Source organism: Eucyclogobius newberryi, unplaced genomic scaffold, assembly GCF_026437365.1.
Source record: "Eucyclogobius newberryi isolate DKJ021-1_F unplaced genomic scaffold, fEucNew1.0.hap1 SCAF_8, whole genome shotgun sequence".
In the NCBI taxonomy this organism is placed as follows: domain Eukaryota; kingdom Metazoa; phylum Chordata; class Actinopteri; order Gobiiformes; family Gobiidae; genus Eucyclogobius; species Eucyclogobius newberryi.
The window spans coordinates 7,399,761-7,427,750 of NW_027316500.1; positions in this window are offsets into that span (position 1 = coordinate 7,399,761).

The following is a 27,990-nucleotide window of genomic DNA, read 5'->3' on the forward strand; positions in this document are numbered from 1 at the left end:
GCAATAAAACGGTTTGATTTCCTGTTTTTCAATGAGTTCCCAAAATTGTATAAATTAAATAAATAAATAAAATATTAAAATGCAGCCTCGGAGAGTTTGTTTCTTTATTTAATTCACCTTTATTTGTTTTGCACAACGCAGAGTATGTCTCCAAGATGTGCCAATTTAACCGGACCTGAGTGCTTTGTAAGATGCTATGTGGTCCGGAGGGCAGGAGAACGGAGCACACACTGTGGTCAGCTCAGTCTCATCTTATACATAATGCTTTGTGTTTTATTACAATCAGTCACAAAGAGTCAAACAAGGAAGGGAAATTAGACGCAGCAAAACACAATGATACAGGCAGAGCCTGGACGTACGAGACACGGTCAGCATTTTATAACTCGTCCAAACTTGCCCCTCAATGAAATGAGAATTTCTTGTCCCAGCCCAACCCGACCTGTGGGTCAAAACCCAACCCGCTGTGCTCTGTGTGCGTGTCCTGTATCAGGCGCAGAGGGAAGTTCCTCCTCATCTGCATCACTCTCTCCTCGAATATAAAACCCACACAGGAAAATATCTACAACTCAAAAACGTCCCCAATCTACAACTAACGCTAGTGTTGAAGTTTATTAGTTACGATTCTGGCCATTCACAGAATGCACCAGACCACGCCCTCAAGGTGCTTTACTCCACCTCATATTATGGCATAATAACACCTCTTGTTTAGAATAGTCCTCAATTGCCACAACTAAATGAGCTCTGCTGTTAACGCTACCTCTGGGGCCAAAACACACCCCTTAGGCTCTTAGGGTTAAACAATAGCACCTCTAATATTTGCAACTCATCTGTCTAAGTATCTTGTCATTTGTTTTGTCTGGGGCAAAACGACCGTATCAGTTACTTACAAACACAGGTATGATATGGAATCCCTTTATAAAGAAACAATAGAAAGAGGTGTCAGTTTTGTTTGATTAAAGTCGGGTTGGGAGGCGATAATTTGTACTTTGGGTCACGGTAAAGCACGGGAAGAATAAGCTGTTGAAACAAATGGCTGAGTCTGCGGCCGTGGTGTTTCTCTGTGTTGTGTAAAATGGCTCGAGTGGCCTGCATTCATTGGACACACGCTGCAGGGCCAGATCTTTTACTGCCTCACAATGGAGCACAATTCCCTGGGCAGTTCTCAAGTGGATCGCTTTACCCCTGTTCCCCTCCAGGGCTCACCCAAGGGCCAACCCAGTGTCCCAAACCTGCTCCTGACACACCAGCGGGATATGATTACAGGCTCAACGCTAGAGGCACAAATACAGTCTGTGAGCAGTAAACAAAACATTTCTTATTACCTATTGGTTTATACTTTCACAGATGACATACGGGTTTCCCTAATCCTAACCCTAACATTAATCTAGATGTGGTATAATATATTGTCAACAATTTTTAGGTTGCCACGATAGAATACGTACACAAAAGTCGCTCGTATGCGTTCAGTTTAGTTAAGGATTCCACAAAAGGTTTTATAAATGAGACTCATTATGTACATTTTGGTTCAATCTAATTTCTTTGTAATTCCCTGAGCTTATAATTATGAGATTTGAAACTATATCAGGCCTAAATTGTACACCATCATCTAATGTTGCCTTTTGCTTGTCTTTACTGGAGCCAATCGCAGGCGTTCCCTCGCGGCGAACTGTCCGTGTGCAATGAGAACCTCGGATTCTTGGACGAGATGGAAACGTTACACTGCCCGAAGAACAGCACAGCAACCATATACTCCACACACACCTACTGCGTCCACGGCTGATCGAGTGACACAGTTTCAGTAAACAAACCTTTGCTGCGGTCTGACTCCGCTGTATGATACAATGAGCTAAATCAAATGTAAGGTCCGAACTATCTGCTGTCCTCTGTATTGACTCTGCATGAGACAGCGTTCTGAAGCTTCACCCAGAGTTCACCCTGTTTTCACATTTAACATTTTAATCCGCTTTACTGATAAAACTCTGCAAAATGCTGGTTATAATCAGAAATTATACTTTACATGTCACATAAAAATGCTTTTATTGCATGTTCTCATGTGGGAGCGGATTTGTGCAGTACGGAGAGGAGACTTACCGGTGTTATAGTCCAGATAGTCCCCATGTGGAGCAGTTTAAAACAGACAAGAGGATTTGGGCTAAACTCCTCAAAACTGGGTCCAGCTTCTCTGATTTACCACAGGTCTGTGCTTTTACTGAACACAAATCCCATTCATCTTTGTTTCTCTGATATCTGCTTAATGACCGTATGAATCACTTTTTTGTTGTATTTGTATTTATTATTTGTAGTGTTTTAAGAATGCAAGCAATCACCAGAATTTTGTTGAGTACTTCTGCCATTGAGTTCTGAATTTAATTCTAATATTTATTCTAATACGAAATTTCCCCTTGTGTGGATATTAAAGGTTTATCTTATCTTTTCTTATCTTATCTTATTCAACCAGACCGATGCTGATGATACTTTGAATGTCTTGTTTTTGTCCTGGGCCAAATACTGTAATATTTCACTTATATACTTGACAGTCCTATTATTCAAGTTATTAATCAATCCCACTAATTCCTTACATATTTCTTGTCTCAACAATCGATGGTAAACAGGAGAAATAAGAGATTTAGTATCTGCAACATTGTTTTATTTGCATTTCACCATAATCTATTCTCTACAGTTTAGGTTTTAAAACACTATTGACTTAACTTAACACAAATAATGAATGAAATTGGCCTTTTAACCTTTCATAAATAATCACTGTATATAATTTCTGACTGAACATTATATCGTTTATGTTCATACCATGTCATTGTAGCTGTGTCCTGACACATCTGAGCCCAATTGGATTTGGACGTACATCTGGTCTGTTACACCTCATCATAGTCCCTCAGTGACTTTAGTCATCTCTTATTTGAAAGCCCTGTGTGGTTCAGATCCACACGTATTTCCATCTGTAAGGTTTTTGTCCATAATGGATTTTAAACCCCTGTCAGAAGGTAAAGTATTGCCTGTGTGAATATAGGGGACAAACTATTAATTATGAGGAAATCTGTGCTCTCCAAAACCATTTCTTGTCAGTGACTGTAACATATTTGCACAGTACAAACTTGCCAGATCGTTCAACACAAAATGTGTCCATCCACTTTCAGTATGTATGTGTTTTCATGTCATAACATTGTTTTGTCCTTCATCTGTGTATGATGCAAAATGCTGTTCAATGTTGAAAAGATTCAGCCGCTCACCAGTCCAGACCGGAGCGTCATCTAAAACATGAACAACAGCTTCAGTGTCTCGTTGGATTTTGCAACAGTCAGCAGTCAGGACACTCCAAATTATTACATTATAATTACATTAATTATTTTTTATTTAAATACATTAATTTTGTATTTTTGAAGGAACACCTAGCAATCCTTCAAGGCTCAATTGTTAAATATAAATCAAGAATCTAGAGCAGGAGTGGCCAAACTTTTGCCTTCACAAAGGGACGACATATACGGGTCTGAGGGGCCCAGGCAACTTGACAATGAGTGAATCAATCCAATTTTTGCCTTTTTCGTAGTACTGTTTTTGGAATTTCTGAAAACAATTATAAAGAAAGAAACAAAATAGAACAAAGGTGGCTCTTCATTTGCTCGTGCACAGCAAATCACTGACCAAGTTGTCTCTCCCTCCCTAATCCTACTCTAGAAGAATGAAAATCCTTAAAAAGTCAGAGAAAACACTGCCTCGTCAACATCAGTCCCGGGACATTCTCTGAAGTCCAGAGGCTGATGCAGGACTCCCACAGTTGTATCAAGCAGGGTGGTGTTAAAGAGGTGTCAGTAGATCTTTATCCAGGGCCTGGAGCAGTGTCAGCTGACAGACACTGGACCCTCACTCTTCTAATAGCAGTGACAGTGACATGACATTTTTCCATTAGTCGGTGTGATATGCCACCGCACCTTTAATAAGGCCGGGACCCGCTCCCCAGCTCAACCAACGCACATAGTCCGGGCGTCGGCCACCATGGAAGGACCCCTCTCCCCAGCGCCATCATCGCACTCAAGCGTCCGCCTGTCCGTCTGTGAGAGTCAGATCCCTCACTTCACCATGGACTCTCCCAGGTTTCTGCGCTTATCCCAAAGAGGTTAGTTTTTCCCGGCCAAGAAGGAGGGTGTAAGGACAGAAGGAGGGTGTAAGGACAGAAGGAGGGTGTAAGGACAGAAGGAGGGTGTAAGGACAGAAGGAGGGTGGAAGGACAGAAGGAGGGTGTAAGGACAGAAGGAGGGTGGAAGGACAGAAGGAGGGTGAAAGGACAGAAGAAGGGTGGAAGGACAGAAGGAGGGTGTAAGGACAGAAGGAGGGTGGAAGGACAGAAGGAGGGTGAAAGGACAGAAGGAGGGTGGAAGGACAGAAGGAGGGTGGAAGGACAGAAGGAGGGTGGAAGGACAGAAGGACAGAAGGAGGGTGGAAGGACAGAAGGAGGGTGGAAGGACAGAAGGAGGGTGGAAGGACAGAAGGAGGGTGAAAGGACAGAAGGAGGGTGGAAGGACAGAAGGAGGGTGGAAGGACAGAAGGAGGGTGAAAGGTCAAGGGGCGTCTGCACCATGGCCCCCGCACCTGCTCCTCATCCCCAATCAACGCTCTCAAGTGACTCCTCCCCGCTCCCAATCAGCACCAGGCGGTCGCATTTAAGCGCTCAGGCAGATGGCTCGACCGTTCAAACCGCACTGCGACCCACCACCTCCCCAGCTCCTCCTCTGCATTCCCCTCATCCTCTACCTTCTCTTCATATCTACCACCACCAGTCTCCAGGCTCCGGGGGGACACATCTACTACAAATAGATCATGGAGTGCCCATGATCGCAACGTCTTCCGCCGGGGTCTGAGCGCCAAATAACCCACGTAATAAAGCTTGCTAAACAGTCCTTTCTCGTCGTCTCTGCGTCTCTCCAGGGTGAAAATTTTTATATTCATGTACCAAAAGTCAACAATGGCTCATGTTTCAAAATGTAGCTGGAAACTTGAGGTCCAGCAAAAAAAGGTCTGAGGGCCTTATTTGGCCCCCAAGCCATAGTTTGGACACCTTAGATAATCATGTTTAGGGTGGGCAACATTGACAAAAAACGTAATAGAGTATGTATGTGCAGTGTATCCATATAACAATGGAAATAATTAATTATATTTTGGCTGTAGTTGAGGTTTAAGTGTCGAACAAATATAAAAGAACTTAAAACTATCAAAAAGCATTTATTTATTCAAGGTTGCAATGTTGTAGCAATATTTTTTTTTATTATGAGCAATATTCCAATGCTGCACATCTTCAAAACTAAATTCAGGGTATAGATTTTACATATTGCTCTCGTCTACACGTAGCTCTCCACGTGGAGCCATAGAGCTGCTGTCATCACATTTCTATAAGCGCCTGAAGCCTTGAACAGACTGCGCTCGGAGCTGATTAACTCGTGTTGCTATACATTTACCATCAACACACTGTCACATAAATGACCATTATGACATCCACAGTCAACGCCCACATTTTCAGAAAAATGTATAATTCGGCCACTCTAAAGTCAAAAATAGCACCATCAACACAATTTCTGACAATGATTAGTTTCTGTACTATTCAGTGTGTCATTTACTACACAATTGTAAAGCATGTTGTTTGTGCTAATCATTATTTTGCAGGGCATGACCTGTCTGTGACTGCTAATTAAAAGGTAATAACTGTTGTACGGTGTGTGAAGCACAATAGTTCCACAAATGTTTGAGCGCTCACTGAGATAGTACAGCCTGGGTTGACGTGGGTATTTTTAGCCGATGGATTGACTGACAAGAGATGAGATTGGTCTGTCTTCTGAAGGGTTGAAGATCTTTGAATTGCGAGTTATTGGATAATATGGTCTGGCCAATTTGTTGACCAATTCCTATCCAAGGATGTCACGATATCAAATTTGCCACATATTTAAATGTTAAGTAACTCTGATGAAATATCTTCATACAAAGTAACACCCCAGTCAGTTATGTCAAAGTTGAATTATAGCTAAGCAGTCCCTCATAATTTCTTTTCGAATGCTAGAAGATCTGGAACCACGTCGTCCATTTCTGGGATGATCCAATCACAGCTGCTTATTTGTATCACATCTTTCACATACTCAAGACTTCTGCTCTTAAATCATTCAGAGCCAAATATATAACTTTTGTGACCTTAGATTTACAGAGCTTAGAGCTTCGCTTGAGGATTCGGCTGAAATGCCGGCTGTTTCTCAGTCCTCTGTTGCATTTTTTTTCTTTCTTGTTACTCACCATGTTTGTATGTATTTCTCTGATTGGTTAATCTGCTTGTCAGTCATGCCCATCAGAAATTGAGCCACCATATGTCTCTATAAAGTAGAGTAAAAGCAATCAATGTAGCATGCTATCTACTCTTCATTTCATTTGTTTCACACTTGCACACTTTGAGTTCACACTTGCACATTCACCACATCAAATCTGTGACTAAGCCAAAAACTAAACTAAACTAAACCTGGGTTGGATCAGAACAGACAAGGACTAAAACACAAATAGAGCTCAAGCAGTTTCTGCTGATGGCTTTCAATCTGAATTTAAAGATATTCCTCAAGGGTCCGTCCTCGGACCACTTTTATTTACAATGTATATGAACTTAATTGGCCACAATCTAAAACTCACTAGCATCCATTTGTATGCAGATGTAATTCTAGATGCTGGGGCGCCTTCTGCTACACAAGTAAAGTTTTTCCATCTAACATAACTGTGTTAATTTAAAATTATTAATGAATTAAAGTGCAACAAAATGTATGCTGTGGAAAAGGAGGTCTAGTGACTCAAAAAATATTTACCCTATTATAAACACTTTGGCATCTGGATTGATCATACTCTCTCTTTCCAAAAATACATAAAAGAGCTGACAAATAATCTTAAAACCAGATAGTTATTCTTTACAAATTTAGAAAAGTGTATTCTTCTTATTTGTAAAAACAGTTAATCCAGCTTAAGCTCTTTCCAGCACTCATCCAGTGCTGGATTAAGGTGATATTATATCCTAAAGCAACAGTCTTTAAACCTCTGAATTCAATGTATCATTCAGCACTAAGGTTCATTACAGGAGATACAGAACCCATCAATGTGAATTACACTCTAAAGGAAGATGGCAATCATTTGAAGCCAGAACAGAACAGCACTGCCTTTTGTTTGTTTATAAGGCTCTCATTGGCTTTTCACCTGATTATTTATGAAGTTTGCTGAACTTCAGATCAAGTATTCACCGCTTGAGATCCATGGACATTCTTATTTTACAGTCAAACAGAAACAAACAGAGACTGGAAAAAAGCCTTCCCTGCCTGTGGAGCAAAGTATATATAAAAGAAATGATTGTATTACTTTTAATTACTTCAAAGCGCTGGTTAAGGACCACCAACAGTGACGGTGATAAGTTTATATGTAAGTGTGTTTTTATGTATTTGTTCATTTTAATGATTGTGTTATTGAATTTTTTACTGGTATTTTATCTGGATATCCTGTGTGTATTTATTTGTGTGTTTGTTTGTTTGTTTGTTTGTTTGTTTAATCTATGTTTTATCTTAACAGGGTTCATGAAAAAGAAAGTTTTCCCTGTATAAATAAATGATACAAAAGTAGACTTTAAGCCCTATCAAATTCTCTAACACTAGAAAACTAGAACTTTTCAACGCCACTGTCAGGCAGATCAAGCATGCAAAATATATAGATTTTAATATGTAGCCTGTTTATTAGAGTGTGCTGTAATTGTCTGACAGATAACCGCCGTTATTTAAGAGCAGCGGGAATTCCCCAGACTCTGCTGAACACGTAAATTGCACAATATACTGTTACGGGTTGAAGAGGTCAAATGAATGCTGACAATTTAATTTTCTTACCTAACTTCAGTGGCAGTTTAATTCCCTGATTATTCTCGTTCCAAGCCTCTCTCAGCCTTGGGCAGCTTGGCTCAGTGGGAAAGAGAAAGTGCACAGTTCTTGGGTGAATCTGGGGCCTGCTTGACGTGCACAGTCCTGTCCCAATGACTTCATGCCATCGCAGGGTGTTGTTATAACGCTGGCTTGCCCGTATTATCTCGAGGGCTTTTTGGCAAGCTCTGACCACATCCAGGCAGAGAGAAAGAGCTCCACACCCCGGAAGACTGAAGGGCAGAAATAAATAACATACTTGGAGAAGCCTCACTCGAAATTAGTCTTTTTTTAGCCGCAAACCGCAGCCCTAAGTCATTATGTTTTCTGTTTGGGATGTAGCAAGTTACAACTCCTCGACTGCGTGGTGTCTTTTTATTTTGCTTGGTGTGAGTGAGTTTATCTGGCAATGAGCAGGAGATGAAAACATAAAGTGCACATGAAAGATACAAATTCTCCTGAAAATTACTCTGATTGATGCAAGAAAAACTGTTGTTTTTGCACATTTTTGGGAAATTTGAACCTGAAAAATGGACAGAGCCAGGGTTATATTTCTTGGTTAATTTTCTTGGTTCATTTAGTCACTGATGTCAAATTGATCACAGGTAATATTCCACCTAACAACGTAACATTTAGAAAAACGGGTGCATATGCTTTTTAACATTAGCTTTATCCCTTTAATTGTAAATGTACTGGAGATCTCATCACCTTAGTAACCAAATAAGTAGTATGTTTTTTATCAGGAGTGTCTCTGCATAAGATCAATTCCTGGCTTTGAAAATGTGCTCCATTGCTGCTTATCCAATACAGATTATATGCTGTAATAAATGGAAAATGTTCTCTGGTTTGATCCATGATGGACACAGAACAAGCTTGGGTCTGATTCCTACGCAGTCCAACTATGTGTGCAGTTTGCATGTTCTCCCCGGAGCTTTTTAGTTTCCATCATTGACCTAAAACATGCCCAAAAAGCTCCAGGATCTACAAACTGATTTGAGAGACGATTAAAACAAATCTTAAGAGTTTGTCTAGATTTCCACCTGTTTTATTCTGACTGTGTGAAACTTACTTTGTTGAAACAGGGGCACCTCCACTTCCAATACAGTAATATTTCTTGCAGCGGTTTTGTGGTAGTTTTATTGCCACCGGTTTTGGCACTAAAGGGAAAGGTGTGCCATCATGTGTCATCATGTTCAAGAACAATAAAGAACAGTTAGTACAGCTGTAAAATCAAATCAAAGTGACTTCCTGAAACGCCCCTCAGACTTTATTAGAGCAGGTGTTGCAGCAAGACAAAGTGTGCTGGACATTATTAATAGCTTTGTTTCCCATGAAGTGAATTAGGCGTCAGATATACAAGTACGCAGTCTAAATTAATCCTGAAAAATGACATCAAAAGTCCTATTTAGACCTTCAAGAGAGTGTGGATGCTACAGAAATGCTGAATTGTATTGTGTTATGGCCTTCAGTGAGATGGCAACAGAATTAATTATGCAGAAATGTATTATTCCATAGCTTTCTGGTTCCTCACTGAAATAAAAGTAACTACGAAGCAACAAACCACCTCTTTTAAAACATATAACTTACTGTTCATGAGCAACTTTGTCTCTTTTCTACCGCTTTACCCAAAAATGACCTTTGGCTTTGACTATGTTTTTACAAATCACAAAACCAATGTTTAAACCACTTTATGTCTCAACTAACCACTATTGTGCAGGCTGTTTTATCAATGATGACCACAACCTCAAATACAGCAAGTTATGAATAGGTATGTGAATATCAAATAAATAGAGATGATTGCTGCACTGGGTAAGTGGCTGCAATTTGTAAAACATCTAGATAAAATTACATGTTTATGGCAACACTCTAAATGAGAGATACAAAAAATGTAGTCATCTTGCCATGTTTTTTGTAAATATGAATAATAATATCCATATTCTCTTCTTTCAACGCTGTGGAAAAACCTTTTATTTATTACATGCAAAGTTGGCTTCAATAATTTCCCATCTCAAATTCTGAATATTGGGGTATTTTCTTGGGCCAGTTTTGCAAGAGACAGTAACTCATGGAGGATTTTATGTGTTTCAGTTGAAAGCACAACCTGATCAGTCATTCTCAGTCGCTTCACCTTCAGCCAAACAGTTAATAAAGCAGAACCATCTTTACTGTAATGCGTAAAGCAAAAAAAAAAAACTGAGCCTGCAAAAAATAACATCTTTCATTCTCTTTTCTCTATCCGTCCTTGTGTTTCCCTCTTATTATCATTAAGCCTTTGGGCTGTATGTATTTGCATCTTGGTTTAATTTGACCACATACAGTTGCTGTGTATCCAAGCATGTTATTTGAGCGGCTGAATCAGTGAGGCTCGAGTGCTTGTTTGAAGGAGTGCGTTTAGATGCATTTTAAAGACATTTTCCAGAGTTTTTTCCAGTTCAGTCGGGGCTGGAAAGCTTTGAAAGACCGGTCATCTCAAGTTTTAAAACATGTGCAAGAGACTATCAGCAGATTAACAATTCTTTCTCATTCAGAATATTCTCAGACGATTCTGGGTAAGTGGTATATCTGTGATTCCTGATGTTAAAATAAACTCTCTATTTTATCTCACTTGTATTTTTGGAATGGTTTCAAACCCTATTTCAAAGCCCATACGCAAATCCAATAAAATAAAAAATGCTGAACACAAAAAGCATATTTCATTTAATTTGATTTGTTTAATTTGATGTGATTTAATTTTGTAGGCCTATATTTTGTGAAGAAATGCCACTTCTGTCTCTCTGCATTGTGTATGACAATGCAGACGATACGTTGTAGTAGTAGTAGTAGTAGTAGTAGTAGTAGTAGTAGTAGTAGTAGTAGTAGTAGTAGGAGGAGGAGGAGGAGTAGTAGTAGTAGTAGTAGTAGTAGTAGTAGTAGTAGCAGCAGCAGCAGCAGCAGCAGCAGCAGGAGGAGGAGGAGGAGGAGGAGGAGGAGGAGGAGGAGGAGGAGTGGTAGTAGTAGTAGTAGTAGTAGTAGTGGCAGTAGTAGTAGTAGTAGTAGCAGTAGCAGGCAGGGCCGGCCCAAGCCTTCAGGGGGCCCTAAGCGAAAACATTTTTGGGGGCCCCTCACCACGTCATCAGAATCAGTTTTATTGCCATTGTCAGTAAACAATTCACATATGGGGACTTTCTTCAACGCAAACAAAGCGCACCAAAACGCGAGGGCATCTGTTTGACAGTTAGTTTACTCTCAACACCTCACAAGGTCAAATATTGATGACTTAAATCCCACAATGCAACTTGGTATTCCGCTGACATCACCTCTACTCCCTGTACAAATAACACACGTCCCAGATATGTTTTTGGGCGTATTTGTGGGCGTTAAGGGTCGACAGCCTCATTAGCACATTAGTTTAAATTAATGAACAGGGGGGGGGGCCTGGGGGCCAGAGATTTTCAGACCTTTTTGCGTCTTCTGTTGCATTTTAATGTGGTCCAGCCGGCTAAAGTAAGAGTAAAATGTCGAGGTTGTAATGCTATAAAATGATGATGTGATGAAACTGTGCCAGGAGAAAATGACTAAAGCCAGTTATTAATACATTAGTGTACTTAATTACTCAATACAATATTGGCTATGAAAAATAATTATGGTCAAATTGATTCATTTTAACTGAAAATGTAAAAGTAATAGTTATCCTTACTAATTTATCTTTTACTGCTCCCAACTGTTCCTTCTTGCTAAAGTGACAAAACAAGTTATATTAAATTAAACAAATAGCATAAGCATTGCTTGATTAACAATTAACACTGATAAAACAGTGCAAACATGTTATTCCCAGAGAATGAACAGAACGAGAAGTGAAGGTCCAAACCTAGTTATAGTGAAGAGACTGCGTTTCTGCAACTTTGCCACTTTTATATAAAAATATATAGTATTATTCTATAACAGACGTAATTATAATATGTCTGGTTATTTTTCACTATCAATTTATTATAATTTATAACAAATAGTCTAATGATGCTTTTTAAATAAATTGAAATGTTTTATTGCTCTATTAAAAGTGAATTACAATATAAATGTTTGTTCTGATCTGAACATCACACACTGGACTCCTGCATGAAACAATGCTGCGATGTGATTGGCTGATGGACCTTACGTGCATAAACCTTTACGTTCCTCTTATTGCACTTTAAGAAGTCAAAGTAAAACAGACATCACGAGTCACGATTGATCTCACACATGGTGATGTGAGAGAGAGGGACGCAAACTCAAACCCGCTCATCTCTAACTGAGGCTGCTCAGGGGCCCGGGACAGGGGCCCGGGACAGGGGACCGGGACAGGGGACCGGGACAGGGGACCGGGACAGGGGACCGGGACAGGGGCCGCACACTGTTCACTCCAAAGTTTCACGTCAGAGGTTCTGGACGAGACGCCGCTCGTCCGGACCGGATCTCCGCCTCTTAGTGACCGGGGCATAGACGCCCCTCACCGGCCTCACCTGCAGCTCACACTCCCGGGCTGGTGTAAATGTTAAGCTTATTATCTTTCATTCAGACATATTATTGTGCGCGGGGCAGAGCTCTCGTCGCCTCCAGCCTGAGCGAACTAACGTGACAGAATCGTGTTGTTTCAAACAGCAGCATTAACCGTCTCTTTGTAAGAGAAGTTCAATACCTGGAGAGTGTTGTTGAGTTTGCAGTTTCTTTACATCGTCAAGAAGTTTCTTCTTTCGTTTTTCGGCACCAGGAGATATATTCCTCTGGACATGACATGAGGACCACGCAGGGACCAGGTTGTGTTGTGTTTATGTTTTGCTCTTGTTCTCCTCGCGCACAATGAAGTTGCCCAATCAGCGCAGGTTTGGTGTCTTGGTTGCCAGATTGTCATTACAAATAAATGCGGTTTGTGCGTTATATGTTACCGCTGTGTGCGCTGCCGCGCCAGCAGCGCTACTACACCAGTGGCGCACGCTGCGCTTGCACTTCGCATAAGACGGGTTGCCAGATTGGGGGCCCTATTAACGCCTCGGGGCCCTACGCGGCTGCTTAGTTCGCTTATAGGCTGGGCCGGCCCTGGTAGCAGGAGTAGTAGTAGGAGTAGTAGGAGTAGTAGTAGTAGTAGTAGGAGTAGGAGTAGTAGTAGTAGTAGTAGTAGCAGTAGTAGTAGCAGTAGCAGGAGTAGGAGTAGGAGTAGGAGTAGTAGTAGTAGGAGTAGTAGTAGTAGTAGTAGTAGTAGTAGTAGTAGTAGCAGTAGTAGTAGCAGTAGCAGTAGCAGGAGTAGTAGTAGTAGGAGTAGTATTAGGAGTAGTAGCAGTAGGAGTAGTAGGAGTAGGAGTAGTAGGTGTTAGAGAGCGATGTGTTCCACTACATGTTAGCACTATATTGTTCGGCGTAGGGATACGCTCTGTTCAATTAATAAAGGCCTGTTCACTTGACTCACGGGACCGGAGCAGTGAACAGTGCGGCTACCGATAAAACGACACACGAGTCTTCTGTCCTGCATTATATACCTGGTGTACCAAGACTGAGTATTCTGCAAAGATGTCACAGTCAGATGGCACGGGAGAGAGTGCACAAGCTGAGCGAAACGCTGCAATGAACCCAACAGGTTATGGGCCCAGGCAAACCCCAGGTACAGCAATGCACGGACGCGGACTGCCGCCGAGGTTCGACGGAGACGAAGCCCGCTATCACATCTGGGAGGCAAGATTTTTAGCGTACTTGAAAACAATTGGCCTAAAAGACGCTATCCTCGGAGGTCAGGAAGCTGCAGCGGCTAACCCACAAGAGGCGGTGGAGGCCGGTAGGAAAAATGAACTAGCATATGCAGAAATGTGTGGATGTTTGGATGATAAGACACTTTTGCTAATCCTATATGAAGCGCCAGACGATGGAAAGAAAAGTTTGGAAATACTGAGGCGCCATTTTGAGTCTGAAGAAAAGCCGCGGATCGTGGGGCTTTACACGGAGCTAACCAATGTGCTAATGGCTAATGGGGAAGAGCTAGCGGACTATCTAGCACGTGTTGAGAAGATAGTGGCCGCACTAAACAGAGCTAAAGAGACCCTCAGTGATGCACTCTTGGTTTCTATGGTGTTAAAAGGACTCACAGACGAATACAATCCATTTTCTGTGCATGTCACTCAGACAAGAGAAGTTTTAACCTTCAACGAGTTCAAAGCCAGGCTGAGGAGCTTCGAGTGCTCGCTACGCTACCGCAGCAGACCACGGGCCGACGAGGTAATGACCGCAAACTACAGAGCTGTCAAACCAAAGTTTAAAGACTACAAGGAGAAGAAATACTTCAAAGGGGAATGCTTTATTTGTGATAAAGTTGGGCACAAAGCAAGAGACTGTAGATACAAAGAGAAGAAAGCACAACGTGACTTCAGGGCTCCTGCTACACCAAACAGCAAGGTGGCCGCCATAAAAGACACTGGGCAGTACAGTTCTCGCACTAGAGACAACCAGAGAACAGAGGAGGAAACCTTCTTACTCAAGGCGACGGAATGGCAACCTCACAACGCCCAGCCGGAGGGACTACTTGTGGACAGCGGTGCCTCTGCCCACATCATCACCAACGAAGGAGCTTTCACCAGATTCGACGAGACGTTCTGGCCAAAGAACCACGTCATGCAGCTGGCAGATGGATCGCGGATCACTGGCAGCGTGCTGAAGAAAGGCGACGCCCAGATCAAACTTGCTGACAGCATCGGCGGAGTGGTCAGTGTCAAGCTTACCAACGCCCTTTTGATCCCTGGATACCCACAGAACATCCTTTCTGTGGAGGCAGCAGCTTCAAAAGGAGCTAAGTTCAACTTTGAGATGAACAATAACAAAATGATCCTTCCTGATGGTACCACATGTGACATGAAGGTAAAAGACAGACTATACTATTTGGACGTTGTGGAAGAGAGCTGTAATGATTCTTGTAATGCATGTTTTGATCTGAAAACTTGGCATGAGATAATGGGTCATTGCAACTATGGTGACATATTAAAACTTGAAACGGTTGTAGATGGCATGAAAATCAAAGATGGAAAGTGCAAACCAAATCAGTGTGAAACATGTCTTCAGGGAAAATTCATCCAGAGCAGAAACAGAGAGGCAGATGTAAGAGCCAAAGCCCCTTTAGAGCTCATACATACAGACCTTGGTGGGCCTATTGCCCCAGAGTCACCTGAAGGGTACAAATATGCGATCACTTTCACTGATGATTTTTCTGGTGCAATCTATGTGTATTTCCTTAAAAACAAAAACAAGGCAGTAGAAGCTACAAAACAGTTCTTGGCCGACACAGCACCTTACGGTAAAGTGAAACGCCTGAGATCCGACAATGGGACAGAGTTTGTTGCTGAGGAGTATCAGTCACTACTGTTGGACAATACTATTAAGCATGAGAGGTCAGCACCCTACTCTCCCCATCAGAATGGGACTGCAGAGCGGAACTGGCGTACACTGTTTGAAATGGTGCGCTGCATGTTGATAGAGTCAGGACTACCAAAAGAGCTATGGCCCTATGCGGCTAGAACTGCAGCCATCATAAGAAACAGGTGTTACTGTAAGAGAACAGGAGAGACACCTTATTACCTTTTCACTGGCAAAAGACCAGATTTGTCAAAAATGAAAAAGTTTGGTTCAGATTGTGTGGTGTATGAACAAAACCGGAAAAAGCTAGATCCAAAAGGCAAAAAGGGAATTTTTGTGAGTTTTGACCGTCATTCACCAGCTTATCTGATTTATTTTCCAGAGACGAACAAAGTTCAAAAACACAGATTGGTCCACTTCATAACAAAAGAAGTGACTGAGAGGCAGACACAGACTGACATGGACCAAGCAGAGGACCACTACGTTGAGTGGGTAACGGCACCAACTGAAGTGACTCTACCACAGACTGACTGGGAAGAAACAAACGAGCAGGTTTCTAACCCAGACAGTGACGCAAAGACTGATACACAGACGCCACTTATAGGTAGAATTAGAAAGAAACCAAAGTATTTGGATGACTATGAATGTACAGTGCAGAGCAGTGAGTTAACTATCGACTACTGTTACAGAGCTACAGTTGGGCTGCCACAAACCTTTAAAGAGGCTCTGGCATCACCAATGGCTGACAACTGGAAAAAGGCAATGAGAGATGAAATGGAGACGTTTAAAGAAAATGACACCTTCTCACTTGTACCGTTACCAGAGGGTAGACAGACAGTGGGGGGAAGGTGGGTTTATGCGCTCAAAGAAGATGACCGGGGAAATGAAACATACAAGGCCAGATATGTGGCAAAAGGATACAGTCAGGTGGAGGGACTGGACTATTCTGAGACATTCTCACCGACTGCTAATTTGACTTCCTTACGTGTGCTGATGCAGCTGGCAGCACAGCATGATTTGAAATTACATCAAATGGACGTTAAAGCAGCTTACTTGCATGCACCTATTGACTGCGAAATATACATGGAACAACCAGAAGGTTTTCAGGCTAAACCAAAAAATGGTGCACAACTGGTGTGTAAATTGCATAAATCAATCTATGGGCTTAAACAGTCGGGCAGAAATTGGAACATTATGCTTCACAATTTCTTGCTTGAGAAGAATTTTGTGCAAAGTCAGGCAGACCACTGTATTTACACAAAACTGTCTGAAAATGAAAATGTAATTTTGTTAGTATGGGTTGATGATATTGTTGTGGCTGCAACCAATGAAAAGTGTTTAAAGGAGGTCAAAGAGGAACTAAAAAGTACATTTAAAATGAAAGACCTCGGACAACTTACTCATTTCTTAGGGATTGATTTCACACAAAAAGAGGGTTCTATCACAATGAACCAGACCAGATACATTGCCAAAATTTTGGAAAGATTTGGAATGTCTGATTGCAAATCCAGAGCAACTCCTAGTGAAATAAAGTGTGATTTGACTCCAGACGGGGATCAAACTGATCAAAGAAAATACAGGGGGATGTTGGGCAGCCTCATCTATATCATGACTTGTACTAGGCCTGATGTGAGTTGGATAGTGAGCAGATTGTCACAATGTCTGTCAGATCCCAGAGAGAAACATATGACAGCTTTAAAGCATGTGTACAGGTACCTACAAGGGACAAAGGACTATAAGTTGTGTTACCACAAATGTGACACTAAACTTCAACTAATGGGATATTCTGATGCAGACTGGGCCAACGACCCAGAGGACAGAAAGAGCATTACAGGCTACTGCTACAGTCTAAGCCAGAACGGTGCGATTGTTTCGTGGAAAACAAAGAAACAGCAAACTGTTGCACTATCAACGTGTGAAGCAGAATATGTGGCGCTAGCCGCTACTATTCAAGAAGCACTTTACCTCACACAACTTTTGACGGACATGGACCCTAACTTTGAACCAACAACAAAGGTCTTTGAGGACAACCAAGGGACTATACGTCTTGCGAGGAATCCTGTAAACCGCCAGCGGAGCAAACATGTAGACATTAAATACCACTTTATCAGGTCTAATGTGTTGCAGGGTAAAATACTCCTTGTGTACTGTCCTACTGAGAACATGGTCGCAGATGTGTTCACAAAATCTGCCACAAGGGTCAAAATTGAAAAGTTTTGTGATTATATGTTTGGTAACTAATGCTTATTGAAATGTGAGTGGCACCATCGAGTGGGGGTGTTAGAGAGCGATGTGTTCCACTACATGTTAGCACTATATTGTTCGGCGTAGGGATACGCTCTGTTCAATTAATAAAGGCGGAGCCTCCTGTTCACTTGACTCACGGGACCGGAGCAGTGAACAGTGCGGCTACCGATAAAACGACACACGAGTCTTCTGTCCTGCATTATATACCTGGTGTACCAAGACTGAGTATTCTGCAAAGATGTCACAGTCAGATGGCACGGGAGAGAGTGCACAAGCTGAGCGAAACGCTGCAATGAACCCAACAGTAGGAGTAGTAGTAGTAGTAGTAGTAGTAGTAGTAGCAGTAGTAGTAGCAGTAGCAGTAGCAGGAGTAGTAGTAGTAGGAGTAGTATTAGGAGTAGTAGAAGTAGCAGTAGCAGTAGTAGGAGTAGTAGAAGTAGGAGTAGTATTAGGAGTAGTAGCAGTAGGAGTAGTAGGAGTAGGAGTAGGAGGAGTACTAGTAGTAGGAGTAGGAGTAGTAGTAGCAGTAGCAGGAGTAGTAGTAGTAGCAGGAGCAGGAGTAGGAGTAGTAGAAGTAGGAGTAGTATTAGGAGTAGTAGCAGTAGGAGTAGTAGGAGTAGGAGTAGGAGGAGTAGTAGTAGGAGTAGGAGGAGTAGTAGGAGTAGTAGGAGGAGTAGGAGTAGTAGTAGTAGGAGTAGGAGGAGGAGTAGGAGGAGTAGTAGTAGTAGGAGTAGGAGGAGGAGTAGGAGGAGTAGTAGTAGGAGGAGTAGTAGGAGTAGTAGTAGTAGGAGGAGGAGGAGTAGTAGTAGTAGGAGTAGTAGTAGTAGGAGTAGGAGGAGGAGTAGGAGGAGGAGGAGTAGTAGGAGTAGTAGGAGGAGGAGGAGTGCTGAAGAAGACACTTGGATGTGGTGAAACTTTACTCCGGCTGAAACAGTTCAAACTTCTGTCGCTATAGCATTAGTAGTGATTGTATCATTGTGGTAATCGTCTCATTTGAAAACAGAATATTGCTAAATATAACAGTTTGTTTTGTTGTCTCTTTAGGTTTATACAAATGTTGCGTCATGTGTTTGGAACATTCCAGTGATATCTCTCAGACAGAAAGCAGCCACAGTCCGTCTGCACTTATCCTCTGTTGTCAAACCCCGATTTACAGCTGAAGCATAAACTCAAACTGACCCAGAGCTGGAGAAGGCATTTCTGAGAAAAGGGACCAACAATCACTTTTCAGGCTGAACGCACAAAACCCACTGCTGTCATACACGGAAAGTGAAGCATCCTTTCAAATGCAACATCCTGCTGAGAACACGCCAAGAAATGTGAGCGCCACACACACTGGTTCAGTTTGTGCATCGGGATGTAAAACTGCACAAAACACCACCAAATATAATTGTATTTACTGATAACACTGTTCAAATAAATCAAGGTCTACAAACCCTGGACCAACTTATGTCGGCCCTTAGGCTTCATGCTAAATTGGCCCAAATAACCAACCTTTTTACTGGAAAACTGAAAAAGAATCTGTTATCATAACCTAAACATTTTGATGTTCCTCGCCTTATTAAAGGTGTTATTGTCAAAAATGTATCCTTAAACTGAAAGGCCAATCAGCGGAGCGAGACGTAGATGTGGCTGGACAGATTTTTGCAGGGGCCGCTTAAAGGGACTGAGAATTGTTTGGTTTCATTGTTTAACCAAATTCTTTCCAACAGATACCTTTGCATCAACGCTTATCAGTTTCCATTTAACCCTATATTATGTTATTTACCAACCCATCGTTTTTTTTACAAGAAATAACTTATTGGTGTTGCATTTGTGGGTCATGAACGTCTGAATCCGGAAAACATTGCGAGATATGATCAAAATACAAACTCCAGCCACAAGATGTCAGCAACAGAGCATCTTAGTGTAGATTCTTTACCATTGTAAAGTAGTTACGTAGCACAAAGCATTTACCCCTGAACCGTACGTTTTGAGCCAAAGTCTATTCCATGCATTGTATACCTTCGTTCTTCCTATTCATCTGCGTCTAATATGACAAATGTTTCCCTCCCTTTATGTATGTTTCCAAACCCACAGCCCACATCACTGACATGACAGAACAAACCTTCACTTGAAACTTGTAGCTTACACAAAACTACTGCTATTGTACTTTTGTGTGTCAATGAGTGTGACTATGTTTGCCTTTTACAAAAGCAAAGAGCGCCACACAAAGCCAGGTAAAAGTGAGGCCACACCACAGCTCAGCGTATTGTCTGCCCTGCACAGTCTGCCAACACCTAGATGTAAATAAGTGACAGGCCTTTGTCACGGGCAAAGACAACAGGACGTTCAGCAGGAAGTCTACCAGATATTTTTAGATTTATGAATAAAACTGAGTTATGAAGCGCAGCTGTGCGTGAGATACCAGGTCACAATGGAAGAAAGAGGACAATTATAGGCTTTTCAAGTGATGTTACTGGGATTTATTAAACGTAATGGAAGTCTTGGCACACTGCTGCTGCTGTACTGTGTTGTAAGGGGCACAAAGTAACAGATATTTTGGGAATAACAGTTTTGATGCAAGATGCAACAAAAATAGAAAACAAGCTAAATCTATAGAGAAATAGACACTAGATAATTTGAAAATCTAATGCTTGGAAATTAGATCTCAGAGTTTTCAACAAAAGTTTTCGACAAAATTATAGTTTGAATGTTCGCATTTAGTATAGTTTAGTGTCATAAGCGCACTGCAAACGACTAAGTATAGCAACATTGGACTTCTGCAAACAGAAAGTCTCTTTGTGTCAACATTGCAATCTTCTTCTTACAATATTTCTTTAAATGCTCACATGCTGTAGGCCTATGAAAATATGCTATGTGAACTGAATTTTGATTTTAAAATGTAATTCAAACAAAACCGTAAATCTAACATCAAAACTATTGTCCATCTGTGTTATAACAGTGTCAGTGCAGGCCATGTGTTTTATTGATGTCATTTGAATACTGTATTTTTCGGACTATAAGTCGCACCGGAGTATAAGTCGCAGCAGATAAACATATACAAGTTGCACTGGAGTATGAAATGCGGTAGCAAGTGTGAAAATAACAAATTATATCACATATAAGTCGCTCCGGAGTTTAAGTATAAATATAAATATAAATCGCACCCCGGCCAAAACTATGAAAAAAGGTGCAACTTATAGTCCGGAAAATACGGTACATCCAGCAGCAGCATCCAGTCCCACAGACGTTTAGTAATTCTAGTCTTTTTACTATCACACATGGGTGCTGCGCTAACAGGTGCGTCTCCTCATGTCTGGGAGATCGTTCCTCCACTGGACAGCACCGAGAAGGCCCTCGCGCACACTTCAGCTCATCGCTCTCCTCTGGCTCTCTCCATCTGAAGTGATCTGTGGCTCATCTTTAACCATTACCACATCATCCATCATTCACAACGCCAAACACTGTCGGACTGATTCCCTCCAAACACTAAGCAACAGCTCTGAGACATACAGCGTCTGTGCGGAGACGCCCAATCCATCGCACATCTTTACCTGCAACTATTAGGACAATGTCAGGTATATTAGACTGCTAGCAAAAACTTAGAAATGTATAAAGTAGGTAAATATCTGCAGGGAGGAGATTGGATCTACAAGAATAAAAGATTTTAACACATGGTTTAATGGATATGAATAATGGATGATAACAACATCATTTCTTAGATACATTCTGCAGTTCAATTCAAAATGTTGGCTCCACAATGTTTTGGCTTAATCTTACTTTTTTCACTTTGTCTTCTCAAGGGCTGTAACTCACTAGCTTTAAAAAACAAATTGTCCAAGCCAAATGCAAAAAGAGAAATAAAATCATTGTTAAAGGCGCAATGGACGATTTTTCGGCGATTTGAGAACGCAGGCGGAAGTGCACATGCGCACTCCCCCGTGCGGACTGATACAACACACGTGCGTTTGTTTATTAGCGCGACGGAGCGCATCGCATCTCTCGTCTCCCGTCTCTTATGAGTCAGCTCGAACTGTCTTTCTCCGTCCTAATTTTGTCCCATACACTGAGGGAACTATATTATGATAGATCAATGCGCTTAGACACGCGGAAACATGCTGCTCTTGGGGGACGAGCCACACGCGGCGGCAGGTGAGCGGTAGGTGCGTTTTATGATTGATACGTGGCAGGACTAATCGACAGTCCATGCCACGAGGAAATAAGACTAAAATTTGGCCGCCTTCCCGCCTGTCCAGAGGCAGGAAAATAAAGAGGAGGAACTACAAAAATATAGTGAGACTACAAAATGACCCGGGCTACAGAGTGGAAACGCGTCAAAATCCTGCAATCTCTCTCTCCCCCTCTCTCTCCCTCTCTCCCTCTCCCTCTCAAGTTGTGGCAGAAAGAATAAAGTCTAAAGAATAAAGTGAAAAGAATAATAATTCTAATGCAGCACGAGAGGAAATGTCCCATCAAAATAAAAGAATAATAAAAGAGGAAGAGGAAGTGAAGGCATTCATTGCGCCCCTGCTGGCCAATTGTGAAAATACACAATATCTGCAATGCACTTTTTTCATGGCGTCTCGAGGAGAATATAAACCATGAGTTTCAAACAAATCAGACAATGTTGAGTTTTTCACACAATGGGTAGGGGGCGCTATAGAGTAAATTTGTTACATGGGTATTTATTTCCAATCAGACATAAAAACGCATTAGTGAGTGAAATATGAGCTCCGCAGATCAATTCCAATAGGCGTGACTTGTCCTTGAAAACACTGAAAATTAAGCCTTTTTTGAGGGCGTGTTACGCAGAGACCGTAAAAAATATCAACATTCTTTGAATATTTATTACATTTCAATGTCTCTAGATGCAAAAGGTTACAGCAGCTACAGCTCGAACAGATAAAAAACCTAGGACAAGTACGATTTTGAATAAATTTTGTCAAACGTGGCGGTGCCACTTTGATTCAACATGGCTGACTTCCTGTTTATCATAGAGCGATGCTGCCAGGTGTGTTTTACTCGTCAAAGGTCAGAGGTCAAAGGTAGCTCTATCACTGTCCCAAGTCTCATGTACCTAGGCCAAAGATGAAGCGTTTCATGTTTTTTCTTTTTTGAACTAATCGGCACTGTTGCGACGGGCGTTCTCGGAACCTCCATTTTATTGGAGTTCGGGCCGAGCCGATCGCGTCTATGACCCCATGTGTGACCTATGACCCCATGTGTGACATTCATCAATATTCAGAGGGTCAAAAATGCCCGAGTTGTGGCAAAATTTGACCATGAAAAACTATAATAAACCATGGCAAGAACAATGTCTCGTCGCATTCCATGTTCCATGGAAGGCTCGAGCCAATAAGCCATAATATGTCCCCTTTAAACAGAATAATTACATGTCTGCTAACCTACATTGGTTTTATGTGTTCAACGAGGAATCTTGAAGTGCAAAATCATATTATTGCCTTTATTCCGCCCTGCCTAATTCAGCCTGTTTTTGCCACGAATCTGCACTTCTGCTGTATTGGCACTTCCAGTTGCGCAGGAACTCCGATCACTAATATGGAGAACGAGGAAAAGATCCTGCCACAAAAATATGCTGTAAAGTAGACTGAATTGTGTAAAATGTCAACAAGGCACCGATTCCCTGGGCGGCCTGAAAATGACATTTTAGTCTGTTTAGATTAGCACATATTTTCTCTCGAGGTCGACAGCCCTGTGTTAACTAATACAACCGGAAGAAGGATTGTGTCAATTTATAGAATTAAGGGTTATTTGAGTTTAACTTGAATTCGACTTATCTTCTATTTGGTTTTGAGTTTTCCTAAATCCTCACAACAAGCTCGAAATACTTTGTTGTCTATAAATTAAGAATCTGACTTTTTGGAGGCCAACAAGCACAGTAAGTTGTATTTTGTTCATTAACAGGAAGACCCAAACTGATCAACCCTAACCCCAACCCAGTGCTTTAACTTGTGATATTTTGATGTTCTTGACAGAGCCTTACTCCCCCTCACTCTCTCTCCACCCTTGACCGGCTCGCCCAAAAGCCACTGGCCACTTTCAAAAGCCCTGATTGTCTTTTAATTTTTGGGTGCTCTGGGGTGACTCGGGGCCCACTTTGTTTATACTGATCTCCAGAGTGGGGACCTCTGCCGCCACCCAGTCAGCTCCTTATCTGCTGCAATGGACCATTGATCACCTCTTAGCCTCACAATGAATCACCTCTCTGTTGCTTAAGGGGGGGTCATCCTCTGTGTAACCCTAAACGAACTTACTATATTGCTGCTCCGGGTTCACTTCACTTGCAATTGCCGGTGTGCCCTGTGTTCTCCTGTGAGCTACGGAGCATCTGCGTACAATGTGTAGTGGACATTGTGTGGCTGAAATTAAATGCAATGTTGCGATTCATTTGACCTTGCTCATGCGTGTCTGAGGGCAATAAAATATAGTGCAGTTGCATGTTATAGCTTCTTATTCAGATGATTATGAGCCAAGTTGGTCACATAATAATACGTTCTCTGACTTTGAGTTGAGTTCTACTGGTATTACACAGGAAATGTTTAAAGATGAAAACCATCAGTTGCTTTTCTTGTGCAAATGACAAGTAGAGTTAAACTTAAGTAATGTTCTAGTCCTGATAGTTCTTATAGGCCAAGTTTGGTCCAAAATCCTGCTCTGCTATGGTCAATTTAAGCTGTGATAAAGTCTTCAGTCACACAAGTTATTGTCATTAATGTACTGACGCCAAACCTGAAAACAAATCTACCTACGGAAATAAAAATCAACTTAACTGAACTGAACTGTCATGAGAAATTTTATGCTGTTTTCATTCTGTCTTTTGACCTTGGTCTGTCCTGATTTCCCTTGTTTTAGTCAGTGAAAGATGCCAAACATTTGTTATAGTGCTACATAGAGTTTGAGAGCCACCAATGATCCATCCAAATGAGGTTGCATCATGCAGCGTTGAAATCCCGTCAAGCGTCGTGATCCGACCACATTTCCTAATCAAGAATGACTTTTATCATTCATAAAGAGCTGCTTGTAAATATTTATCCATTGCACAATCCCCAAATCCATTAGGCCTTAAGTAAACTAACATATTTATTTCCTAAGCATGCGTATGTGGAATTAAACAAGTTCGTTGCTAAGTTCACATAAGTGGCTCCATATGGTTAGAGTTGTTAGTCAAAGATGCATTTTTGACAACCTTTTGGCTTTCACAAACAATCCATGTGGCGCTCCAACCCTCCCGGCTCGCCCAATGCTTCATGACTTCACAACGGTTTGTAATTTGTCAGGACGATGTCTCGAAGAGTGTTTAGGCTTGTGGAAAACATCTATTGAGAGTTTGTTGGATGAAAGCATTGTTTTGTTGTGGGTGTGACTAATACGAGTAATAAGTTACATACGGCTCTTTGGTTGATGTTGACACTCGCCACAAAGAGGATGTAAGGCTGAGGGCGGATTTGGTTTGGAAGGATTATAGATGTGTCCAGTTGTTAATGACGCTCAACATTTCTAAATTGTGACGTGAAATCATCCATGCCACAATGATGCAACACAACTGTGGCAATAGTTTGATCTCCTCTGAGCTTTACAACTTTGAATATAATATACAAAAACTGGCACTCACTACAGGACTCTTCAATTATTTATAAATGTGAGGCAAAAAGCGCAGCCCATAGATACACATGAGAAGAAATCTATCAAATTTGAAATGTCAAATTCCCGCATATAAACTACTCACGGATCAATGAGACGCAGAGAATGAAGCAGTGGAAACTTTGGCTTTAGAAATCAGAAGTAGCTACAAGGGAATCCAGCTTCCAAGTAAAGATGAGTAAAGATGAGTAAAGATGTATCACTGCAAAAGCCCCACGGCAAGTGAAACGAGCTTGTAAACGGGCCACGCCTCCACACCAGGAGACGTCGAAGGATCACATACTCCAGTCGCACACACGGACTCTGATCGCTCTCCTCTGTATCCGGACCTCAAATTCTGGGATCAAACTCAGAGTGCCGCGTTCTCTTAACTTCTTGCTGTGCTGAGATCCTGGCTCGTAGCTCGTCCGGTTTGTTTCAGAGACTCCACGTTAGCGAGCAAGAGCCTGTTGTCGGTTGTTGTGCCAGTTGTCATAGGAACGCATAAAAGAGTGCTTCAGATCCAGTGATAGCACAGACCCATTCAGCTCAAAATTGTGCGAGTTGGCAAGGTCAGGTAAGGCCCGTCCACTGAACGTCAAAGCGTGCGTCTCAATCGTTCATTACCATAAAAAAGAAAGGAAAAACCCAAACACAACTGCCTCGGTGGGCGCCATGGTGGGTTATTTTGTAATAACCATGATCACTATCAGTTACCATGCTTTTTTATGATGTTATCCATGTTGTTAGTCACTGTGCTGTGAAGAGCTCCGGAAATATCTTGTCAAACCTGCCCCTTTCCCATCGTTTTCATCCAAAATTGAATCTCGCGAACCACCATAAGCAAACATTTAACTTGCTTTCTGGGAGCAATAAACAATACAAATGAAGTTCCAATGTTTCACCTCATCACGGCTTTGCACAGTATTAATTATCCACATCACTGCTGGCGTACGTCCAGACTGTAGATAAGTGTAGTGGTTGTAACTCAGACCACAGCCGCCCTCCGCTAGAGAAACTTATTAGGCCCTATATACTTGGCCCATTACGGTTCCGGACCTCGTGGCACCGAAATGTCTGCGCCCTCGGTTTCGTGAAGGGTGGGGGTTAAGGCAAGATTTCTGCTTCCCGCTTCCCTCGTGAGCTTAGGCTGATAGCATCACACCAAAAGTAGTAGCAGCACTTAGAGTCTGAAACTGAACCGCAAAGCCCCCGTCCTCGGCCCGGACTTAATTGGACCATAATTTTACAGCATGCCTCGGTTTGGAGACGTGTCCCGTGTGGGGAGAGGGCCCTTCCAAACGCCCCATTAAAGGATTTCAGCAGTGTTCGTTTACCCCATAAGGTAGAGTTTCAGTTCGGGTCAGAATTCCTCAATATAATCACGGTCAGGGGTGACAGGAGTAGTCTAAACTTAAACTGAAATCATCACTCACGCAGAGGTTAACGTGACGCCAAACAGCAGAATACAGAAAAGCACACTTTTACGTAAGATTTTTGAGTCATCTAGGCGTAAAATATACCGAAACAGGAATAAAACTGGATTCAAACGGACTTTCAAGGCTTAAGTTAGAGACTTAGTGACTTCACAAATAGACTAATAATAGAATAATAGACCCGGGGCATTATTTTGTAAGGCTTTGTTCCAGATGTGTGAGAGCTGGAATCAAGACCTTTGATTGTTTGTAAAAGGTCACATTTATATAGCACTTTTCTACCTTCAGGCAATCAAAGTCTCAGGGTTTGTGTGTTTCCCTTGCACGCACGACAGCATTCATCTGAGGGATTCAACCCGCAAACCTGTGGATCAGAGTACGAGCCCTCAGTTTTTCCCCACTACAACTACATGAACTGTAGGATTCACAAATGTACAGCTACCTGGGCAAGTTACAGGTTAGATCTGTGGAGAGACAAGCCCACTCAGAATAAGAATGCATGTTTCTGTGAGGCGTTTTTAAGCAATGAAAAGTTCCATCGTCGTAGTGAAATAAATGTTGGATAGACAAATTCAAGGACTAAATGTGGAAAATTCTCGCAAAAACATCTTCATAGAGCCAAGCAGGTGGCGGATCCTCCTTCAGAAACATATCGTGACCTCATGTTCTTTTACCTGTACATTTGAAAACATGTCACGCCTTATACTGTTTGTAGAGAGGCCCATTTAATCAAAACCTCTGCAAAACACTGCATTTTTCTTTAAATCTAAAACATATACTGTAGTTTTAATGCCTTCCCCACAGCAGCAGTAGCACTGAGGTGAACATGGCCGCCTCAAGAATGTGAAAAGAGGTACATAGATTTCCCTCCTCATCCTTCATACTATTTTAACTGGAGCCTTTCCAATCAGCGTATTACCCAGAGCAACAATGTCTCCACTGTATAAGCACCAACTCGTCAAACTTTAGGCAGTTCTGATATAAATGTCCTCACACTTATATTCTTTCCACACGGTTTAACGTAAGGAAACATTACCACAGTTGTATATTCATGCATTTACCTACATATGTATTTTATGTTAGGAGAGATTTGTCACTGTTACTCAGCGATTTTTCCTCCAACTTTGGCTGAATCTGGCCATATATGCAGGGGATTTAACAACGCCAAGATTCACACCAAAAAAGGAATGCAACTTTGACCAGTGGAAAAATGCCACTTCTTAATACCATTGGCGCTTATAAAGTCCCTTCGTGTGCAGTTAAAGCGGCTTATGAGCGCTCCAGTCCCACTTTTAGTCCGACAATGGTGGATGTTAATGCTGTTAATTATAAGTAACAAGGCAGTGAGTGATAGTGAAGGCTGTAAACTGTCTGAGCCTGAGTTAAATGCCTTTTATTTTCTTTGCATTCTC